This window comes from Mustela erminea, chromosome 3 (genome assembly GCF_009829155.1).
Source record: "Mustela erminea isolate mMusErm1 chromosome 3, mMusErm1.Pri, whole genome shotgun sequence".
NCBI lineage: Eukaryota > Metazoa > Chordata > Mammalia > Carnivora > Mustelidae > Mustela > Mustela erminea.
Window position 1 is genome coordinate 157150967 of NC_045616.1, and position 23521 is coordinate 157174487.

A 23521-nucleotide genomic window follows, 5' to 3' on the forward strand; every position below is an offset into this window, starting at 1 on the left:
TGCTGACCTCTCTCCCTTCCCAGAAGGGTCTGCTGTGAGTTTAGTCAAATACCAACCATTTCCCTGCTTTTCTGTTCAAGGTTTGAGTGGCGTGAAGCCCCGTTTTCATGTTGCCACCGGATCTCTTTAAAGCTTCCAGTTAAGTTAGAGACGCACGCGTCCTTATTTTAGCATCTCATATTCTGAGAGATCAGGGAATTTTTAGAGCCAGATCTGGCAGAAAACCCAGATGGGATAGTCATTTCTTTAAAAAATTCTCACAATTTCTTATTACAGGATTGCTTGATCCCAGTTTGAAACCCCTCTTCCTGTTCTGGCCTGTTCCTGTTGGCACGCGGCCGCCCCGTCTTGGAGCTTTCTCTAGAAATCAGCAACAGTACGCAAACCAACCAGGAAACTCCTGGAGACGTGTGGTTAGGTTGCCGTATTCCCAGCCTCGGGGCGTACGCAAGAGAAAGCCCTGACTGATGCTGGCCGGATAGAAATTTTGGTGCCTGACTCGTATCTCCAACTTGTGGGTTTGGTTTATCGCTCTTACAGACTCTTCTGTTTTTCTTGATGAATGTATTTGTGGAGCCTGCCAACTTATCTTTTTGGATCATGGGAGAAACTCCTCTTCTTCAACTTAGAAAACGGTCTGTTTTATCAGTATTTTTGCTTAGTCTGGAGACACATGCGAACCTTTTCTGTTACTTTTACTCACTTGCTTATGATGACCGATCATGTCCAGGCCGAAGTGGAGAGAGGTGCTCGGTTTTTATTTTTGTTTTTTGTTTTCCATTATAAAAAAAGGTGAGCAATTTAAAAGGAAACCAATTCCATTCCAGAAGGTGGTAGTTAGAGTCCTAAGATTATAATGAAAGGGGAGAAGTCGCTAGCGAAGAACTATGAGGCCATCAAGAAGCCAGAAAGGAAGGACTTTGGACCTTTTTATTCTCTGGCATATACGGATTGCATCGCCTGTTTTATTTTTAATGTTAAAGATTTCAGTGTACTCAAAATGACTCCGTTCAATGAAGCCCTGCACTGTTCCGAACCGGTTCTGCTTTTCCTCCTTTTTGTGCTGTGTAGTGAGGACACAGTTCCCCAGTGGACACAGGACAGATGGGAATGTGTCAGAGGAACCACGTGTGACGTGTGCCGGCATTTGGAAGTTCAAGTTAATAGCCTCAGTTGTCAGGAATATATTATCGCAAGTTAATATAATGACACACAGTTCTGTAGACTGTAATCATCCCTTAAATCTCTGGGGCCAAGGGTCGTTATCTGATGTAGAAGATGGGGGGGATCTGGTTCCCATTATAGAGTGGGAGCTCTAACGAGTCCTGGGAGCCACGGCCAGAGCCTTCACTTGGTAGGTGACTTGGGCCACTGGCTTGTCCTCCCCGATGGCCGGTAATTGTCCAGATTTCTGTTTCTGAGAGGGCTCATTTTCCCTCGACAATGACTTCAGAGAGGTCTCCGCCCACGGTAGTTAAGGGCACACATTCAGGCACCAGCGCTCCTACAGCTTGGGCTCATGCGATGAGCTCTGTGCTCCGCTGGGGCCGGAGGACAACATTATGCTTTTCGGGAATGATCAGATCGCTTTCAAGTTTCCATTGCCTGGTCCCAGTCTCCGTCCACCAAGTGACACGCTGCTCATGGCGCGCACACAGATCCCACAGGCCACCTGTGTGCCTGCGTGCCAGTCTGCTTCTGACATTCCTGGGTAGAGCTGCGTAGTCTGTTCGGGTGTTTCTGTTCACGTCCTGCATTTTCAGTCCGTGCTCCTTACTTGTGGTGCCCTGCTCTAGACATTCATCGTGAACGAGGTTCCGTTCATAGTGAACCACCTCTCCAAGGGGCCATCCGCGGTTAGGTTCCTGTAAGCTTCTGGTCACAACGGCCTCATCAACCCGTCAGTAAAGAACCTGGATTCACGTGTTTCTGTTTAAAGACAGTGTATGTCATATATAGTTCGTTCATTAGCTTTGAACTCACAGATGATGAACACATTTTGGGCTACAAAAATCAATTTTAGCAGATGGGTAAATTCACAAAAATGGAATCTAAATCACGAGTATTGACTCTTATTTTTTTTTTTTTCTTTCCTTTTGTGAATATCAGTTACCCTAAGAAGGAAGTAACGTCTAGAGTTATTGGACTTCTTTTGTCCTCTGAGTCTCACGGGTTTAGAGGAGATGTTTAGGGTTCTGGTAATGAAGCAGGATTTTCTGCTGCCCTGTGTTCGATGGTGGCAGCGAAACTGCTAGAAGACATCACAGGCTCTGAGGTGGCTCTTAGGACGTTCCTTCTGCCTGGGGATGAATTAAGCCCCTTCGAAGCTCTCCTGCCTGTCCTGCTCTTGGCATCCTCATATCTGGACCCAGTGCTTCTGCATTAAACTGGAAGGGAAGAGGGATTTTGAAGCTTTCGTAATAAATCTCACCTTAAATAACCAGCTGGGTGAGGCGCCAAGATGGTTACCTTCCAGGTTAACTCGTTACTTCCAGTTCTCTTTTTAAGTCTGGTTTAGGAGAGTGTGCTGGAGCCAGCGGAAGGAAAGTTCCGTTTGGTGTGCATTTAAGGAATGTGGCCTGATTCGACTTCTCTTTGACATGGTCGTGAGACTTCCTTCTGAGACGCAGTGCCAGTCCCCATGCCCCGGGCTCTCTGGGGCGCGGGGTGGACTGGTCGGGGGTGCGGTGTGTTCTCCTTGCGAGGCGCTGTGTCGCCGAGGGCCGGGCCCCGCTGGCTGGGGCTCTACAGCTGTTTCTCCCCAAGCGGCTGACTTCTGTCGACAAGCCAGGACTGGCTCAGGAATTCCCACAGAGCATCTCGCTCGGGGAAGCCTGTGGCTTCTTGATAGACAGCAGTGGTTCTTTCAAAGCAAATTGGCATTGAGGAGAAGGGGGCTCCCTCCGGTGATTTCAGCCACAGTGAAGATATCTTCTGAGCCATTTCCAGAGTGACTGTCCTCCAGGGAGGAAAGCTCATGTCCTTGACACTTCTTCGCCTGTCCTCTGTCCCTGGGCTTGTCGTAGCGGAAGGAGCCCGTGCGCGCTTGCCGGGCTGACACAGGGAAAGGAGCTCAGGGGGGAGGCGCAGAGACGAGGTGAGAGGCAGATTTCTGGTGACGGGTTATCGTTTGAAGCCGGCGGGATTAGGTGTAGGGCTAACACCAGTCAATTATTCAGATTTCCATCATGCTTATTCTTTTCTTCCCTTCTACGGAATGGGTCAGTAGAACCACGGTCGTTCCTTGCTGCTCAGGGGCAATAACCTTGTCTGTGAAGGTGAAGCCCTGTCTGCCCTCCTTGGCCAAGCCAAGAAAAATATTGGGGAATTTGGCATCTCCCAAGGTTTACAACAGAAGGAGGTCCGTCAGCCTGGGAACCTCCTGACCCTCCCCGCCTCGAGCCAGGATGGGTATAAGGGACCTGTGTCTTCCTAGCTTCTGTTGAGAGATCCCTGTGCACCCCTGAGTAGTAGAATAGAGGAGACCTAATTTGAAGGAGGTTAGGAGTGGGTCTCTATCGAGAACGATGGGAACACCAGGCCCTCGCATCGAGTCGTGGTTTGCTGTTCTGTCATAGGAGTCTCTGAGAAAAGCAGCCGTCACCGAAATCTCATGCCATTTTTCTGATTTATAGCTCTTTTGCAATCTTTGGAAATGGGGCACAGCCTGTCAGTAGTGACTCGTCGTGCCCTTTCTCCCAGCGCAAGCTGAAGCATGTGCAGAGTAAGTGGCCAACCGGGCAAGACGTTTCGTTCCTTGTACAGTAACAAGTCTTAGCGCCTTCCTCCTCCCCCATGATGCCATCAGCTTTCCATTCGAATGAGGGGTTTGGTTCGTGGTTTCATTTCCCTGGTGTTGACAGTGACTGGGTACCGCCAGGCAGTGGGCGGAAACGTCTCTGGTGGGAGAGAGGAGCTGGGCTGAGATGCCGGAGGTCTGCCAGTCCGGGAGAGTGCATGTGGGTGAGAAGCCTAACCTGACAAGAGTGTCTAACCTGCGGTCCAACACTTGAGTCTCTATAGTTTGAAAAAAAAAAAAAGAATCCCAGAACCAGGGCAGGTCCGTGTGCACCTGTCCCTACACTTTATTCAGTGCAATTATCTCGTTCTCTAGGCTAGAGTTCTACAGTCTTTACTTAAAGCTCTGGATTCGTTGTTAGACTTACTACCCTCACGGAGTAGCATCGCTTCCAGAGGCCTGAAAAGGGGTCATCGGAATCATAAACTAACAAAGTCAAAAACCCTAACGTTGAGATTTTTTTTTTTAAAGATTTTATTTATTTATTTGACAGAGAGATCACAAGTAGGCAGAGAGGCAGGCAGAGAGAGAGAGGAGGAAGCAGGCTCCCTGCCAAGCAGAGAGCCCGACGCGGGGCTCGATCCCAGGATCCTGGGATCATGACCCGAGCCGAAGGCAGAGGCTTAACCCGCTGAGCCACCCAGGCGCCCCCCTAATGTTGAGATTAAGACGCACATTTTGAAGTCAAGCATGAAATGCCCCCAAGAACTAGTGGTTTCCCGGTGCTTCATTACCTACAACGCTTTTAAGTTTTTGATTTGGTCAGTCACGTTGTCATTGCGTGTTCCTGTCGGCCAGAGCACTGCGGTGTTTCTCGGGCCGCGTGTGAAGTTGGAAGCTGGACCGAGAAGGGGGGAGCTCCTTGAAGCTCGTCTTTTCTCTGCCGCTGCCGGGGGGGCAGGGACCCAGGAGTGAGCGGGCAGGGGCGAGGTGGACAGGCCGCCGGCCGAGGCCCAGGTGTTTTCAGGACCCTGCCTGGGCGAAGGTGCCCGAAAGCCCGGTGGGAGAGGGAGAACAGAAGTCCAGGAGACAGAACTGCCGATCTCCTTTCGATCCACGCCTGCAGAACCGGGGCTTGTCCAACCGAACATCATGAATTCACAGACACTTTTCCTTAGTAATTCTCCTGATATCTATGGAAGATGGGCTTACTAAGAGAAGTATCAGTAGAAGCCTGAGATTTGCAGAGATGATGATCATATTACAGAGGAATCCCCTGTCTTGACTGTTCACGGGCGCTGCCTTCTGTCCGTGGGGACATCTCTGAGTGCTCAGAGAGGTCCTGGGGGGCCCGGCCAGTAGAAGCATCCCTGGGCCCTTGCTGGGTGCCCCGCGTGCTCTAGACCTGGATGAGGAGCAGGCGGTGTCTGGGTTCCAGCCGGTGTAGCTGCTGGGGTGGTGATGGAGGGGGTGATGTCACATAGAAAGGAGAGAAACAGTTCTCTAGAAGCTGACTTGTGGTCCTGTGCCTGGTCTGTTAGCGTTTACACATGCCCTTGAAGTAAAAAGAAGGAGACCTCCTCAGATGTCTTTCTGAAACATGCTCATTTACGGAGGCCTGGCTGCAGGGATTCAAAGGGGCATGGGGCATGATGACTGCCCTTGACATGGGGAGGCCCCCAGATGACTGGAGAGGGTGATCTGAGGTAGCCTGAGGAGGGCTGAGTGTCCTGTTCACAGAGAAGAGGAAGCCCCATCACAGGGGGACACCGAGGACACATGCAGGTTTCCGAGAGCAAGCAGGAAGGCACGGACCACTCTGGCTAGGCCGATGGCAGCTGACCAATTAAATATAAAGGGGGGAAATACTGAGTTCTGGGTTCAGATCAATTTCATATGAATCACAAGGAGGGCAGTTAACCTCCCCAGCAGCTTGTAGGAGCCGACAAAACAGATCAACACCAGGCGTCCGTTTCATGCTTTTTACTCGGCAGGGGAGGGATTCGTTTTCCTGATGCTTTATGAAGAGGAGACACAAGCCCAACCCCGCTGCTGGGTCAGGGCAAACCCTCCCAGGCATAGTCCTTCCAGCGTCACCTGTGGTGACACACTTGCTGGCGGGGCTCGTCAGTGGAAAAGGAAATACCATTTTGTAAACTGTGGTCTGCCGTTTTCCTCTCGTTCTGTTTACACTCCAGTCGCTTCAGGGCAGTGGGCTTTTATTGAAGGAGGTGGTCAGGGCTTACCTGGGGCTCCTTTTATAATCAGTAAGCTCAGAAACGTCCCTAGATCACTCAGCCCAGCCCTTTCCCAGGTTTGATCCCTGAGCATGTCGCTCATCAAGGACGGGGGCAGTGATGCAGGCGAATGGGGGACTCTTAAGTCAGCCTCCTGGCTTGACAGCTTAAGGGCATATTAGCACAGAAAAATGAAAGAAGCATCCAGACTCCTACAAAGAAGCAGCCGGCTTGCAACCGGACACTCCTGGCCTGCTGGTGGCATTTACTGAGTCCACTTTGATCAGATGATGTCCATCATGGAGCTGCGGGATGGGGAGGAGGGCTTCATGACTAATCTAAGGCAGCTGACACTGTGTTTTTAAACATTAGGGAAGCTGCGCTGGTTTTTCGTGGGGAGGAAGTTTCAGTACTGTGGGTCCTGAAATGGACAACGTGACTCATTGCCAAATGTAAAAAAAGAAAATCTTTTTTTCCTCCCCCGCACGTGTAAACACTCTAAACACAGCCGTGTTTATAGGAAGGTAAGATACCATCTGGTTCCCTGCGTAGTAGCCTAGTTCTTATTTTTATCCCTAATTTATATTGAGAGGATGACAAATAGAACAGAATTAGATTTTTGGTTATACAACACACCCAAAGATTCTTCCAGTGTTAAGCCTTCTGTTTGTCTGAAAAACATGAAAGAGGCCCTTAAGAGGGATGAATCCCATCTTTCAGCATCCCGACTGATGTTACGATGAGCGGCTGCTTTCTTGGGCAGCCCTGGGTTCCCACCTTTGACCTGGAAGACCCAACAGGTAGTTGGAACTAATTTCAGTTGGTCTTTGGGGAGATGGAAGTTTTGAAATGACTTGGGAGTCCTCGCTGGGTTTAAAGCAGAAAACAACACCAGAGTTTGCTTTCCAAGTCAAAACACAATTTGCTGGGCCCAGGGTACCCTATCGCATGTAAAACAGCAGTCTTGGGCTTGCGTAAATTGGATAAGTCACAGAAGATCCAGAACTGACATTGACCAGCGTGCATGTTGGGTTGGCTAGCCTGGGTCTGTACTGATCTGTCACTCTGACTGAACTGAAGGAGAGTATCTTTTCATTTCCTTCTCCTGAGCTGGAGAGAGAGCCTCCTTTGTGACTAGCAGCTTCTACAACCTGTTGTCTGTTCTTTTCTTTTCTTTTCTTTTTTTTTAGAAAATATTTTTGTGAGTGATTGATTCCACTTCCATTTTGCTAACAGTTCTTTGTGAATTCTGTGGTCAGCCCTCTTGGCCGGGATAAGGAACCCTCTTTCTCCAAGCTGGTGCACGCACCTTTGTCTGCTCGGTTCAGCTTTGCTCTGGGAAGGCTCTGGTGCCACTAGGGCATTTGATCTGTGGCAGACCTTTCCCTCATCCTAGGAAATGACTGAAGGACTGATCTAAGAACCCAAGTCCTTCCTCTCTACTTTCTTGGCATTAAGTAACACAAGTAATTCAGTAATTTTTTTTAAAGTTATATTTTGTAATTCAATAATTCTAAAGTTAAATTTTGATCTAAGAATTACATCTTGAACTGAACTGAGATTTAGAATCGAATCTTGGCCGTCTGTTGTGTGGGCAAACCTCTGCTTCCAAGGTCGGTCTTACTGGATGCGTTGTTCTGAGTGAAGAGGCCTGGGGAGGCGCCATTTTTCCACAAGCCTCAGATGCGCTTCTCTTTCCAAGTGGTGAGAATTTTAGTCTACAGAGGACGGATGAATGTAGCCGTCACAGTGAAAGTTGAGAGGCCAAGTGCCCATGCAAATCAACCAATTGTGCAAGCGCTCGGAATCGCCTAGTGGAAAGCAAGGCTGTTCTTTGAAAATTTGGCCCATCGTGGCAGAAATAAAGTAGTCACTCTTCAGAGATGGTGACGTCCTCAGAGAGCTGATTTCAGAAATGGCTCGTGTTTTAAGCAGCTGCGCAGTTGCCTTTTGCCCGTCTCTTTTTCCTCCCTCTGTTCCCGTGTGTCCCGGCGGCTCAGGCCACATCTCACCGTCCGGTCTGGGAGTTAGGAGGTGGGAGGTGTTTCAGTCCAGCTCTGTTCCCGTCGCTCAGACCCATGTCGCCTTCCAGGGTCAGCAGCTCCTGACAGCTTTCAGTGTTCTGCATGGGGTGACTCTGCATGGAGACCAAATGGGGAACAGCTGGGTTGCTTTCTTCCCAGATGTCGTTAGGACCAGTCAGTGCTTGGAGAAATGGAATCCAGTTTCCACCTTACTTTTTCTGTGGGCTTCCGCAGTGTTTCATACTGTCAAACCAGCAGGTTGCACAGTGACCTCCACCTGTCGGGCGGTCATGGCGGATCTGGGTGCAAAAGCTACAAGTCCAAACACGTTTCTCTTTGTCTTTGAATTTAACTTTCGGAAGCGCCTATTAATTCTGTCAGGGAGGTAGGATTCGCCTCTGCTGGTCTCGGAGCCAGCTGACTGCATCATTAAGTGACACAAAGGTGAGCCCTGGGTCCCCATGAGAGGACACGCTGTCCACAAAGCCCCAGTCGTCCTTGGGGCTGGTCTCCAGGTGTTCCTGCTTTGGTCCCAAGACAGCCAGAGATTTAAGGAAGGGAAATTGTGACATCCCGCACTTGGCTTTTGAACATGCACCTGAGACGACTCTTGGATTCTTTATTCACCGGTATCGATCCGTACGTGGCATTATTTGTACGGAAAATAATTAGCTGGTGACTAAAGAGATAGTGTCTGATTTGGGGAAATCTCTTCCCAAGGGTGAATTCCTGGAGCTCGGAGCCCTTCCGTGCCACACTGGCTTTGTGCCTGTTATTCGTTGACACATCCTGAGCTCAAGTGTGAGCAGGAAAATGTCTGATTGGCCACATGTCCTGATGAGGAAAAGAAGGCAAACCGTTTGCTTTTTGGGTGCAGTGTTACTGTATGTTAATAACTCTCAAGCCCTGATTTAAGTGCTTTCTTTTCCTCGCTGTGCATGTGTCGTGTCACGCACGTCCGTGTGAGATCTCTAGCTTTCGAAAGCCCCAGCGGTTTGCCCTGATGCCCGCTTAAGGCAACACTACTGACTTCGGGCTGTTTACTGCTGCAGAATTCGGCCTGGGAGCAGCTCAGGTACCTACGGGCGATGGAACCTCTTTCAAAAAAGAAAAAAAAGTCTGGAGTTGGGACACTTTCTCATGCTTTTCTCAACATTTTCAAATAGCCACATCTGACAACGTTCAAAGTCGAGGAGGCCATACAGAACCGATCTGCAGAACTACCTTTAAAAAAAAAAAAAGGAGAAAAACCCCCAGAACTTTCAACGTTTGAGTCCTGAGGCTGTCTTGAATGAAAGCAGTCAGCAGTCTTGTATTTGGGGAGATCCGGATGAGCTGCTCCCCAGGAGCCCCTGGTGCCAGCCGCACCGCCGGAGCCAACGAGCAGGGCTGCTCTGCAGACACACCTGGGACGGTGCTAGACCGGCCACCGCGGTCACCATAGACCTTCGTCATTCGTCATCTTACGCTTTCTGTGCATTTGCTTTCCAGCTTCATGGGGTTTTCCTGAAGGCTCGAATTTTTGCTTAGGAATGTGGGCGTGGCCGGGAGCCGAGGTCCCGCCCTCCTCCCTCTTGCTTCCGCCACCACGCCTCTGTCCTTAAAAACCCGCACCTTGTCAGAGCGCCCAGGTCTCTGCCTGCTGCTTCTTGGGTGCTTGTCCCCCCCTTCCTTCTTTCCCAGCTGCTCCCTTCTCCCTCGTCCTGCCCCCGCCCCACTCTCCTCCCTGCCACGTTTGCCTCCTCAGTTCCTCTTTCTCTGTTCTTGCTACGGGCACCGCCTTTAAAAATTTATTTATTTATTTTTATTATTAAACATTAATAATTATTAATAATTATTAATAATAAATATATAAAATATTTATATATAATAAATAATATATATTTATATAATAAATAAATATATAATATATAATAAATATTTATTAATAAATATTTTATTTATTCATTTGAGAGAGAGAGAGTGAGTTCAAGTGGGGGGCGAGGCAGAGGGAGAGGGAGACGCAGACTCCCCCGCTGAGCAGGGAGCCCGACGAGGGACTCAAACCCAGGACTCCGGGATCATGACCTGAGCCGAAGGCAGACAGACGCTTCACTGACTGAGACACCCAGGGCCCCCCTCCTTTCGTTCTCTGAATGGCTGGGGTTTTCCGGCCCCGTGCGTACCCCCCTCCCAGCCCACAGGAGCCTCCCTGCCCTTCGGCAGCATCTTTCTTTCCCCTAAATGTTGATTTCTCCGAGCACGGTCCGGGGGGGCACATGTATGTGAAGTGACGGACGGAGGTTGTGCAAGGTGACCTCATGCAGGAACAGCAGAGCTAGAGACGGTTTCGGAAAGGGGCCGTGTGTGGGGAGTCGGCTGGTCCTTCAGCCCTCTCTGCCTCTGCCTGTAGATTCTCCAGATGGTTCTTCCCGGCCAGAGCAGCGGCCTCCGTATCCCTCCCTGAATCCGAGCGTCCGCTCGCAGCGAGAAAGTTCGCGTTCTCGTTAGTTGCACTATTGTCTTAAAACCAGGGACATTTGCTTGTCGAGTCCATGCCCAGTTTCTAGACTCTTTCGTACACGTAATAGTTTGCAAAAGTGGGCTGTGATTTATAGTTGTGTGGGGGTTTGTTTTTTGTTTGTTTGTGGATTTTTTTTTTTTTTTTGGTGTGTTTTTACTTTTTCTTTAGTATTTTCAAATCTCCAGTTCTCAGTAGCAGCTGCTTCTGGCCTCTGGTTTCTCCCCGCCTTCTCTGTCTCCCTGCAGAGCTGCCATGTGTTACCGATTGTCCTCAATCCCACCCTCATTCTGCTGCTTCACTGCTGCTTCACGAGCCTTCGGTGACCCCCTCCTTTGGATGAAGTCCAGGATACCATTCCCTCATCGGCTGCTTTTCTGGTCCGGGAGGTCCGTGGAGTGGCTCCTCTGAGCCTTGCCCCTGCGTGGCCACGCTCGGCAGCAGCCTGTCCCCGATGCCGTCCCTGCCTGCTCCCCAGCCCGGGGCTCCCGCCTGGTGTCCATTCTCCTGATTGCTTTCTTGTCTTACCCCACGAGTCCGAGCAGAGGCCGGCTCTCCCGCTCTCCGTGTTGGCCCTCACAGCCCCTCCAGTCCCGCTTTTCCACCACAGGCGACTTTCTGGGTTCTAGATTTGTCGTCTGACCACCTCCCGAGCATGGCCATGGGGCTGTGTGACAGGTGATTGATGGACTGAGTACAAGATGTCGCTTAGTTGAGCCCCGTGACCACTGGTACAGTTCTTGCAAGTTGGGAAACCCTGGTCTAACAGTTTATAGGTTCTCTGAGCCTGTGCCTGGAGGGGAGGGTTTCTTTCCATGACTCCATTAAACATCTTTATGATGCCAGGTGGTCTCATCTATTTTCATTGTATTCCTTGTGATTTTACTGTGGTACAGTTTCTAAATTGAGCTTTTAAGACTGACCTGAAATTTTAATTTCTCTCCTGTTTCTTTAGGAGAAAGGCCACCGCTCAGCCGACCTTTGGTTTCTAGAAGAATGTTTTAATCTCCATTTTTCCTCATTCTGAGTAGGTCAGGCTGGGGAGGTTGCATATTTTAACAGAAACCCTTGTGCTGATAGGCACTTCGTAACTTATAATTGATGTTTAAACTTTATTTATGCATTTCGATGAAGAGACAGTTTTAAGAGCCCGTGAAGGTGGCTACGGGGTGCAGCTTCTAGGGAAGGTTTGTTGCTTGTGAATCACCAAGGGCTGCTGCAGGGATAGCTGGGCACACGCGTGTGCAAGGGCAGTGTTTTCTGGAGTGAGGCTCTCCCTGAGAACTCTGATGCAGAGGACTTCAGTTGTTGTTTCTGCTAAAGTGGCTCCTGAGCAAAAAGAGAAGAATAAGGATAATATGGAATCGAATCAAATGGGGACATTTTCGTTTTAATAAAATCTAAACTGTTTCTTATTCAATGGGTAGTTAAATATCCATTTTAAAATAGTCCCGACCCCCAGCCCGAGGCAAACCTCTGGGGCTTTGTAGTTTCTTTACCTTTTGACTTTCTTCTCCGTTTTCTAGAATATGTCAGTGATTTATGGTTTCTGCACCAGGTAATCTGTGACGTCACTGCAGGGGGAGGGGAGCGCTCAGCCTGCAGACCTGGAGGAGGCTTTGTCTGTGACTTTCACTGAGCTCTTATACAAGGTCACTGCCTTGTTGCTGTGGCTTCTTCTCCCGAGCCTGTGCTGCTTGGCACGTGTGGGTGTCGTGTGGAGGGTGGCGTATTTAGGTAGAGGGTGGAACGCCATCTTTTCAGATGGTTGACCTTGCGGAGTAGAAGGTCCCAATGCTTTTGCTTGGCCATCAGGCCCCAAGATGTAAAATGTCTTTTTCACCATTGATGTAAACACAGAGTAAGAACCTTTCAGGGTGTCTTCCTCACAATCCTGCTTTGGGAAGCCGTTTCCAGTTTAAGCTTTGGATTCTGAAGCGAGTCATGGTGTCCTCCAAGTCACGTGAATGCTGTGTTGGACATTCTGCCATTGGAGTGTTGCCTTCCCACAAGGAAGGGGCTCTCTTTCGAAGTCTGAAAGTTGGCTCTGGAGCAGCCCCTCCGTGCTGTGGGCTGTCCTTGCCTGGACCGCGCTGGGATGTCCTCTTCTTAGACTAGTTATCTGGTTGAGTCAATGATTCTGAATTCTGAACAACAGTGTCCTTTTTGGCCTCTGGGTCTTTTGGTATTTAAGAAGGTGGCCATCCTCTCCTGACTCTTGGATGTCCTAGTGGGGAGACCATATCCATATCCACTAACTTAGGACTGCACTGAGGGAGGATGGGAGGGCTCAGGCTCCAGGCCTAATTATCAGCCCTGTTTTAAATTTAATTCTGACACATGCAAGGCTGTGGAAATTGCCAGGTAATCCTGGCAGCAACGACGCCACTTTGTCACTTGAATTTTAACTACGAAATAAACCAATACAAAGAAATGCTAGTGCTGATTTTAAAATAGATTGTAGGGCTCAAGAGAGGATGCTGGTGTATTCAAACATGCTTTTTTTTATAAAGAAGTTCCAACTAGCATGTTTGTTGCCACACCCAAAGGAGATATTACTGGTGGTGTGAGAAAGGATTTGGCCGCTCCTAGGAATTTTTCCTGGGCTGAGTATGCCTTCTTACCTTGGGGAGAGCTCCCTTACTTCTCTTTTGGCCTCAAGGATTTGCATCTGCACCTCCTTCTGTCCAAAGGATGATGTCATGGGCTTTCAAAGACTCAGCTGGGACCACACTGGGCTTGGCGATGCTTTACTGTGTGTGCGCACCTGGGCTGTGTGAGCCTTGCTGGGCAATTCTGAATGTGTTGCTTTGGATTGTCCCCTTGCTTCCCATGAACTAACAAAAAGAACCTTGTGGAAGCAGGGATCAGGATGGAGAGACAGCATCGCTTAGCCATTTGCAGGCCTCTGGCCTCTGAACCTCAGGACTTCCAACTGGCTGATGTTGGCCGATCTGAAATTTTATAAACTTCCAGATGCTGTAATTAAGTTTATTTTCTGCAGGCAGATGGCCTTTAGATAATGACTGAAGTGGACAGTGTGGGAATCATTGCAGAGAGGAATAGCCAGAATGTTCCGGAATGTTCTGGGAAGATCTTCTTCCCTTTTTCTCATCATCATTCTAGCTGCTACCCAAGTGTTGTATGTCAGGATAGGCAATGTCAGTGTGTTCCAGGTTTATTGGGAGCCAGAAGCTGCAGAGCGTGGGGAGTAGAAAGAAGCTATGTGAACTAGGATAGCAGAACACGCATGAGCCCTACAAGGCAGGATTTAAAATAATACGCATCCCTCACTACTAATGGACATGTTTCTTTATGAATCAGAAAGGAAAAGTGCTCCATTTCTTCAGTTTCTGGTAAACATGGTGTCTTGTGGTAGTCTTTCTGTCACATTAGAGTATCAGGTTTTCAGGATTTTTATCTTAAATTGAAGAGATTGTGGGGCAGTTAGCTGGGGGAATGAGATTACTTGATTTTAGTGAAGTGACTACTTTTATGGTTTATGGTTCTTTTCCTAATGAAGTCTCAACATTGTGCACCAAATAAATTAATGTGTAAATAAAAATACAAAGAAATTTTTTGGTATAGTTTATTCTATACGTTCTGCCTTTACGTCTTATTTTTCAAATGCATTACTTAAGGTACAATATATCCCCCAAAAGAGGATGGAAGGGCCATCATAAAATGGGTAAATTCACACAACCAACCTGAATTTGATGTTCAAAATACTTAAAGTAATTCAAATGGCTTCGAGATGATGGTCCTTTTGGTTGTTTCATGAGATTTGTTTGCAGACATTAGCAGCATTTAGATTTTTCTTTTTCTTTTTCTGAAGAAGAAAACCCATCAGCATGTGGGCTATGTTGTTGTCATTTCCAAGCTGTCCTGGGTCCCTTTGCTGCAGGACTCACACGGCTAAAACAGCTCGCTGGTTGTGCTGGGCCTTAATGGGAGTTTATAGAATTGATAAGCAACGACCAGAGCCTCCTTTAAAATGGATTAATGGGATCTGTTTTTTTCTTTTCTTTTTTCAAGGGCGCCCAGGTGCTGTGGATCCTTAGTGTGATACATGATCCAGGAAGCGCCCCCCCCTTCCCTCCTTGGTAAGTCAGATACCTCAATGGGAAACGAAGAAACCGACAGATTTGTAGATAGTGACACTGATAGCTTATGGGTAACACTTATCTCTGCTGTTACAAATGGCCGTGAATGACCAAGCTTTCAGAAAGGAATGGAGCCACAGGGACGTGGGGTAATCTCACAGCTTCCCAACAGTCAGAGGCAGAGCTGGGATTTGAACCATGTTCTTAACCCTAACGTAATAGTGCCTCCTAGCATAAGGAATGGGGGCTGAGGATAAGGCAGACACACTTTTTACTTTCTTCCCTACCTGGAAAAGATCCCCTGAAAGAGACGCTTACAACAAATATTAAGAAATTAGTTTTTCGAACAGCAATCTAAATGAGGAGACAGCACATATTTTCTGGGAAGGGTGAGGTAGTCAGTATTTTAGGATTTGCTTACCTTGTAATCTCTGTTGCAACAACTCAACTCTGTGCTTTGGCACTAAAGCAGCCACAGACAGTAGGTAAACGAGCAAATGGGGCTGTGTTGCAGCGAAACTTTATTTACCAAGACCGGGGGAGCTGAGCTGGACTTGGCCCACAGGCTCTAGAGTTGACTGAGCTCTGATCTACACACTTAGAGCACTCAAAGATCTCGTACAGTGAGATCTCACAGAATGAGCATGTTTTAGTGGCCAGTAGGTATGAGTCCTTCCACAACATTTGGCTTGGATGCTCAGAATTTAATCATAAGTGACTTATAATGTTATAATGAAGTCTACCAGAATTGCGAAAACCTACTCTTTCTAGTCAAGTGTGTCTTGTATCCAGTGCTTGACAGAAGTCTCTAGGCCCTCAGTGTATTAGCGTGAGGCAGGCACCTAGACAGCAGCTTTGCTCAACGTAGACTTGATACGCATTGTTCCCTTAGTGTCTTTTGGTAGTCTAGAAAGTATAGCTCTTTTACGAAGTAAGTTCAGATGCCATTTCCTCTTTTGGTCTCTGTAGAGTTTCTAAATGTGACGTTTTTATTTTACACCCTTCAACATAGCTTAAACATACTATTGCTTATACTTATTGGGGCAAACATGCAATTATTCTGGGCTGTCTGATAATTGTGTTGCTCAAAAGTGTTCTGGTATCAAATCTTCCTCTTTCGTTATGAGCCAAACCCGAAGTTTTTATAAGAGTCCAGTTTGGATAAGGTTGATGTACGTAAATCATGGGATAGCATGGTGATTTCCTTTGCCACATAGGTCAAATGAGGTGGTTCTGTGTTTTTTGTACTTAACTTTTTCTTATGAAAAGATACTTCTGGCACTTGAAGGCCTACGTGACTATGCTACTGATCGTCATCTAAAAAGATGGGTGAAGGGGGACCTCCTGGTTGGTCAGTCACTTCAGCGTCTCTTGGTTTTGGCTCAGGTCATGATCTTGCTTGTAGTCGTGAGATTCAGCCCAGTGTGCAGCCTGCCTGGGATTCTCTCAGTCTCTCTCTCTCTGTGCCTTCCTCCGCTCTCTTGCCAAGGGATGCGCCGCTTACTCTCCTATACCTGGATTTCAGTCCTGCTTTCCAGCTTTTGTAGCTCACACTACGTACGGCCTATATTGTGAAGAGGAGATATTCGGTGCATACAGTGTATGTTTCTTGAACAATAACAACCACTATTATCAAGCTTTCTTTTAATTGGAGGTTCATTCATTACATCAGAATAACTTCAGTTGACTTACTATTTCAAAACCAAGCATTTTCAATAAGATTGCCAACTGCCTTTGCAAAGGTGTTATAGATATTTATGCTTCACTAATAATATGTTAGAGGGTCTCTTTTAGTAAAACCTCAGTATCATGGAGCATCATTAATTTTTTTGTCTATTCCTTCATTTTGATATGTTCCATTATTTATTCATTATGTTATTTGGTTAATTTTTTTTTAACTTTGTGATTTTTTTTTTTTTAAGATTTTATTTCTTTATTTGACAGAGAGAGATCACAAGTAGGCAGAGAGGGAAGCAGGCTCCCCGTGGAGCAGCGAGCCCGATGCGGGGCTTGATCCCAGGACCCTGGGATCATGACCTGAGCTGAAGGCAGCGGCTTAACCCACTGAGGCACCCAGGTGCTACCCCCCCCCCCTTTTTTTTTAAAGAGGAAGAGAACACATGTGAGCCTGGGGAGAGAAGGAGAGGGAGAGGGAGAGAATCTTAAGCAGGCTGCAGGTTTACCAGGGAGTCCAACCTGGGGCCCCAACTCACAACCCCAAGATCATGACCTGAGCTAAAATCAAGAGGCAGGTGCTCAACTGACTGAGCCACGCAGGTGCCCCTTAATTATGTGAAAATTAACCATTACTTTGAGAAAGGAGAGAGAGAGGGAACATACATATGTAAGAGAATTGTTTGTCTTTATTTTATGCTTATTTAGTCATTGAGATTCAGCACTTCCTTTATAGATTTTAACAGAATTTGTTTTTAACATTAACTCTTTGTTAATATTTTCCCATTTCATGTGCTTGTTGACTTTATCCTTTTAAATCTGAAGAAATTTATTACAATGTTGCCAGATATTTTTTCTTTTCATAATAAAATCGGTGCTTAGGAATTTAATAAAGATTTTTCTCTATTCTCTTTTGATATTATTACAAATTCTCATTTCTAATTCAGAGAACACTTCGGTAATTTATATTTTAATTTATTTATTTATTTTTTAAGATTTTATTTATTTATTTGACAGAGAGAGAGATCACAAGTAGGCAGAGAGGCAGGCAGAGAGAGAGGAGGAAGCAGGCTCCCCGCTGAGGAGAGAGCCTGACGTGGGGCTCGATCCCAGGAGCCCAAGATCACGACATGAGCTGAAGGCAGAGGTTTAACCCAATGAGCCACCCAGGCACCCCCCACTTTAGTTATTTAAAAATAGATCCTGTTCTTTGTAACTTGTCTCATAGTCTGCCTTTCTTTTTCCTCACTGACAAAAATCTCCCCCACTTTTACTCTCATGAGGATGTTCAGACCATTAGGATATTTGTAGGAATGAGGGATCTCAACTGCACATTGCTTCTTCCTACAAATAGAAATCTAGTTTACGGCCAGACTCCTGGAATTGTTTCATTCTTTGATTAATCCCCTTGGTTAGGAAAAGGTTAGGTTTTGCATTTTGAGATGTTCTACAGCTTTTGCCTATATTTTAACAACTGTTTCAATACTTTTTATATAATAGAACTTAACCCATTGTGCTGGATCTGATTCAGGGCTCTTCCTCGTATGTCATGTTTGTACCTAAGTTCTGGAGTTCGCAGTAAATGTTACGTGGCGTGACCGCTAGATAGAGACCGAGCTGGTGGAACCCGAGTGCATCGGTTGACATCCTCATCTGCTGAGTTTAGAGCACTCACCTAAAATAGTAACTTAATTATGAATTGTGTCTGCAACAATGGTTCCTAGCTTACACATTCCAGAAGAGAGACAACTGACTGGATTTCTCTTTTTTGAGATGGAGATCAACCCAGGTTTGGACAGATCCAACCACAACTCTGGTCTCTAGCTTTACTTTACTTGGTTTTCTAGATGTCTTGGCTGTAAAATCAGGAAAGTGAAAGAACATCAGCTGAGAGTGGAAAGAGGCAGTGAGAGGTTTGATCGGGTTTGCTGAGACAGAGACTAAGTAGGAAAACAAACGTGCTCGCCGCGTTGCACTCGACTCGGGGCGCTCAAGTGTTTCCGTGGGTGTCGCTGTGCTGATTGCCATTTTATTCCATGATATTTTTGGTGCATTTCTACATATATTACTGGCACAGGAGCGTCACTTGCTCAGGCATGCTGAGTGTCTGTATTTTGGATTGAAGATTCAGCCTGTCATTCTTAATAATGTCAGAAACACTAAAGCTGTGGACTCCACTCTTTATTATTCCTATCCTGTTTCCTCGTCAGCCTGATGGAAAATCTCCAGGAGAAGATCTGGGGAGGCTTGTGTGGGTCTGATTTGCCTGGTCACATGCACTTTACTCCTCATTTCCCAAGTTCCCTGACAGGACAATTGTCTGCCTCCGCTAGCCACGTTGGAATACATAGGAATTCCCATTATGGAGCTGGGGAAATCTCGCTGTCTCTTCTATATGGGATTTTGGCCCTTTTCCTCATTTTAGGCGAGTGTCTGCCAAGTATGTTTTGTTTTGGCTTTATGACCGCTTTAAATATTTGTGAATCACAGATGTGTGGTCAAGTTCAGAATCCATTTCTTTCCTTTGCTTCGTGTTTGAGTCAGGCTGGGGATGGCGTCCGTGTGCTGTTCATTCTCACGTGCCCGTTCCAGGGGTGGACGTGTGTGTGAGGTTAATTGCTGGGCTTGAAGGTTACATGTGCTTGTAAGGATTTTGCCCCCTTGATCAAACTGTGCGTAAGATCTTTTTGACCGAACTTTCCTAAGGGCATAAAAAATGACCCTGTGTTTGGATTTTGGAATTTCATGGGACTTGGGGGCTTTCCTGTGTTGTGGCCTCTAGAAGCCTTGGAGAGGATCCTAGAGCTTCAGGGCTGCAAACCTAATCAGCTCATGTTTTATCCACTGGAGCTTTTCATGTGGTTTTCATGTGCGTTTGTATCTCTTTTAGCCTTCCAGGCCACAAAGGAATCAGAGTCATCTTGCTTCATTTGCTTTTGCTTACGGCTTTGGACAGTAACCATTATTGGTTAAACCAAAGCAGAAAAAGCAAAGGTTGGAAAGATGGTCAGGAGATTCTGGGAAGTAAATACCACCATATTTTCATATAAGGGTATCTAAGAATAGTGAACAGATCTTAGGTTTCCAGCATTCAGAAATATGGCTGGTATGTCTAAGTTTTTACCAAGCTCAGATTATTTTTTGAGCGGGTGGGGGGTGACGGCCTTGCTCAGAGGCCATATGCCTTTTTTTTTTTTTTCCTTAAGATTTTACTTATTTATTTGACAGACAGATCACAAGTAGGCAGAGAGGCAGAGAGAGAGGAGGAAGCAGGCTCCCCACTGAGGAGAGAGCCCGATGTGGGACTCGATCCCGAGACCCTGGGATCATAACCTGAGCCGAAGGCAGAGGCTTAACCTACTGAGCCACCTAGGTGCGCCCCCCCCCCCCCAAATGCCTTTTGAGAACTATGCCTCCTGCTCCCACAGCAAGCCACCTTCCTGCCACAGGGATGGTTGAAAGGTAAGGCACTTTCTCTGCTGGCCAATCATGAATCCCACCTAGTGGCCACCCAGACTAAGGCTAGTTGAGGCCATGCTTCCAGCTTGGGCACTGAGACCCCATTCCTTCTCTCCTAGTCAAAAATAGTACTGAAATTGTTCTTTCCTCTTTCCAGCATCCAGTTTTCATTTTCTGGATCTTTTCTGGATCTTTCCAGTAGGAATGCAAATATCTACCATCTTAAAAAAATGACCTGTTGATTTTCATTTCCCCTCTGGCTAAAACCCACATCTCTCCTCCCCCCCCCCTTTTTTAAATGGAAAAACTCCTTAAAAGCACTTGCTTGTATTTCTCGTCCCCAGTTCCCGTGTTTGCATTTCCTCTTGAACTCACTTTGACCGCCAGTCTTCCATCAGAACTGTGTCTTCCGGTCACCGGTTAACGTCATGTTGCTGACCCGAGGAGTCAAGGCTGCGTCAGCATCGCATTTGGCAGTCTGTCCAGTCATTTGTTAGTGTTCCTACGCTCATCCCTTCCTGTTCTTTGAAGCAGTTTCTTCATCTGGTTCAGGGCACGTGGCCGTGCTGCGGTTCCTAAATGTTCTTGGCCACTTCCTCTTAAGCTCAATTGCTCATTCCCTTGCCCCCTGGAGTCCCTGGGCGTCCAATGTCTTGACCTTGCCTCTTTGGCCACCATCCCCACCATTTGCATAATCTCTGCCCCCCCCCCCCCCCCAGTGTAAACTCCATGAGGGCAGAGATTTTTGCCTGTTTTGATCACCAGTCCATCTCCAGACATATGTGAGAAGAACCCAAGAAATAAAAAGCTGTCAATAATTATTTGTTGAGTGGATGGATTTATAGAGGTGTGGATGGTTGGGCGGATGGATGGAAGGATGGACTGATCTTTTGGGATTTTCCCAGCTAGGCGAGAAAAACCCTACTTCTAATTTGGGCACAGGCCTGGAGTTCTGTGAGCTTGCTGCGTGAGGAAGGAATGAGATTATTCTCCTTTTAATTCCAGCTACACTTGGTGTGTTTGGTTTAATTTTCTTATGATATTCGGCGGGTGGGTATTTGCTAGTTCACCTTTTCTCAGCTCACATGTCACCTCTCTGGACCTCGCTCTTCCCTCTCTGTGACCAGATGGATGAGGTCGCTCTTCCTCTGTGTCCCCGTACTCCTGCACATGTCCCCACAGTGGCAATTTAAAGTTGGATCCATGCAGTCTTCTCTGTTCAGACTGTGAAGCCCTTGGCTTGATTGCATTTCTCTTCCCAGTACTTAACATTCTGGCACACAGTAAGCACTCATTACATTTGTGTTATTTAATGAAGTGATTTAGACCGAAATTTTGTAAAACATAACTTACTCTAACGGTCCTTAAGAGTGCAATAAAAATGTGCCTCTCTAGCCTTCTGATTGTGCTGCATTTAAGATGTTTACTTCATGATTTTACAATAATTAAATAATTAGATTTGCTGAAGCCATTATAGCCGGTCACCAGATTGTCCAGCTGGGGCCTGAATAATCCAGTCTCCTGCCTTCTGAGTAGTCTTTGCCATCTCCCAGTATAAGGGAACATTCTTCATAGTGTATCCTAGAGAGGAAAGGGTGTGTGGTCCCTCTGAAGTCTCTTCTTCCCTGATGGTTGTCTGTGAGGTGGGAAGATGGCTGAAAGGGAAAGTGACAGTAGTTAATAGCATGGGGACAGAGACCAGGGGTCCCTTCTCTGCATGGTAGGATCAGATGTCAGTTCCTTCTTGGCATTTACATTTCTTAAATTCAGCATTTGGACCTCTTGTCGGTGTCACAAAGAATTTCATCAGCATCATCTTCAAGGAGTAGATATTCTTAAACATAAAAATAGCACAACACAGGTGGCTGTCAGGTCATGGAGCTCAGGCAAGCTTAGAACTCTGAAGGCCGATGTCCTGTCAATTTGCTATTGTAATGTACATGTTATTGAAATGAAATGTCAATCAATGTGATAGAACAAATTAATAAGAGAAGAGAGAAGAACCACGTGGTCCTTTCAATCGATGCAGAAAAAGCATTTGACAAAATCCAGCATCCGTTCCTGATTAAAATGCTTCAAAGTATAGGCATAGAGGGAACATTCCTGAACTTCATAAAATCTATCTATGAAAGACCCACAGCAAATATCATCCTCAATGGGAAAAAGCTTGCAGCTTTCCCATTGAGATCAGGAACACGACAAGGATGCCCACTCTCACCACTCTTGTTCAACATAGTATTAGAAGTTCTAGCAACAGCAATCAGACAACAAAGAGAAATAAAAGGTATCCAAATTGGCAATGAAGAAGTCAAACTCTCTCTCTTCGCAGATGACATGATTCTTTATATGGAAAACCCAAAAGATTCCACCCCCAAACTACTAGAACTCATACAGCAATTCAGCAACGTGGCAGGATACAAAGTCAATGTACAGAAATCAGTGGCTTTCTTATACACTAACAATGAAAATACAGAAAGGGAAATTAGAGAATCGATTCCATTTACTATAGCACCAAGAACCATAAGATACTTGGGAATAAACCTAACCAAAGAGGTAAAGGATCTGTACTCAAGGAACTACAGAACACTCCTGAAAGAAATTGAAGAAGACACAAAAAGATGGAAGACCATTCCATGCTCTTGGATCAGAAGCATAAACATTGTTAAAATGTCTATACTGCCTAGAGCAATCTGTACTTTTAATGCCATTCCAATCAAAATTCCACCGGTATTCTTCAAAGAGCTGGAGCAAATAATCCAAAAATTTGTTTGGAACCAGAAGAGACCCCGAATCGCTAAGGGAATGTTGAAAAACAAAAATAAAATGGGGGGCATCACGCTACCTGATTTCAAGCTTTACTACAAAGCTGTGATCACCAAGACAGCATGGTCGTGGCATAAAAACAGACACATAGACCAGTGGAACAGAGTAGAGAGCTCAGATATGGACCCTCAACTCTATGGTCAAATAATCTTAGACAAAGCAGGAAAAAATATACAGTGGAAAAAAGACAGTCTCTTCAATAAATGGTGCTGGGAAAACTGAAATGTCAATTTGTAATGTACTATTGAAATGTACATATTGAATTGTACAAAACCACAGTGATGTGTCCTTATGGAGTCCCTGCCATGCTGGGGGCACAAATCTGTGTCAGTTGAATGTGTACATATATTTATAGTTGGGTTAATGTAGATAAAGCCATAAATATAGGTAGATATGGGTAGATAGACATAGAAGTATAGATATAGATGGGCGTAGAGAAATATACAGACCTGGATATATAGATGCAGAAACTTACATGGAGATACACATGTAGACATGTAGGTATATAGAGTCGTAGATACAAATGTAGACAGAGATCATGTTATTAAGACTCATGAAGGCCACTAGGTCAGGATTCCAATTAATGAAACAAATGTCTAAAAACAGTGTGCTGAAGCCCAGGGTTGTGTCTTTGCTTTGGATTTTTGGTAAAGTGATTGTGGGCTGCTACAGTCTCTGCCCAATTGAGGAAAACCACAGCTATTTTAAATAAATGATCTTTTCACGAGCCTGATGCTGTGAACACAATAGAGTGTGTGGATGTGTACACACACACACACACACACACACACACACACACACATTTTTCATCAGACAGTGGACAGTCGCCCCCCTTTTTTCAGCTATCCCAGGGCTGGGAACTGCTGTGTTGCCACTGTGTGCCCAGGTGGGAGCATCAGGTAGGAGGCATCCGTGGGCATGCCCACAGTAGGTGCCAAGCAAGAAAGGACAGCAGCAGTGGA

The 23521-nt window shown here is 46.4% G+C and overlaps 1 protein-coding gene across 8 annotated transcripts in view; it reads left to right on the forward strand.

Annotated features, from left to right (window-relative positions):
* Window positions 1–23521, forward strand: part of SEMA5A (semaphorin 5A) — a 460606-nt gene that overhangs the window by 92517 nt on the left and 344568 nt on the right. For 6 of the 8 annotated variants that reach the window (XR_004284305.1, XM_032337782.1, XM_032337773.1 and 3 more), the window contains one exon: window positions 14536–14603. The exons of 1 other annotated variant lie outside the window; for it this stretch is intronic. The gene's annotated coding sequence lies outside the window, so the exon portion shown is untranslated. Of the gene's footprint in view, window positions 1–14535; window positions 14604–19670; window positions 19740–23521 lie in introns of those variants that run through there. One more of the 8 variants, XM_032337778.1, reaches the window with a different exon arrangement.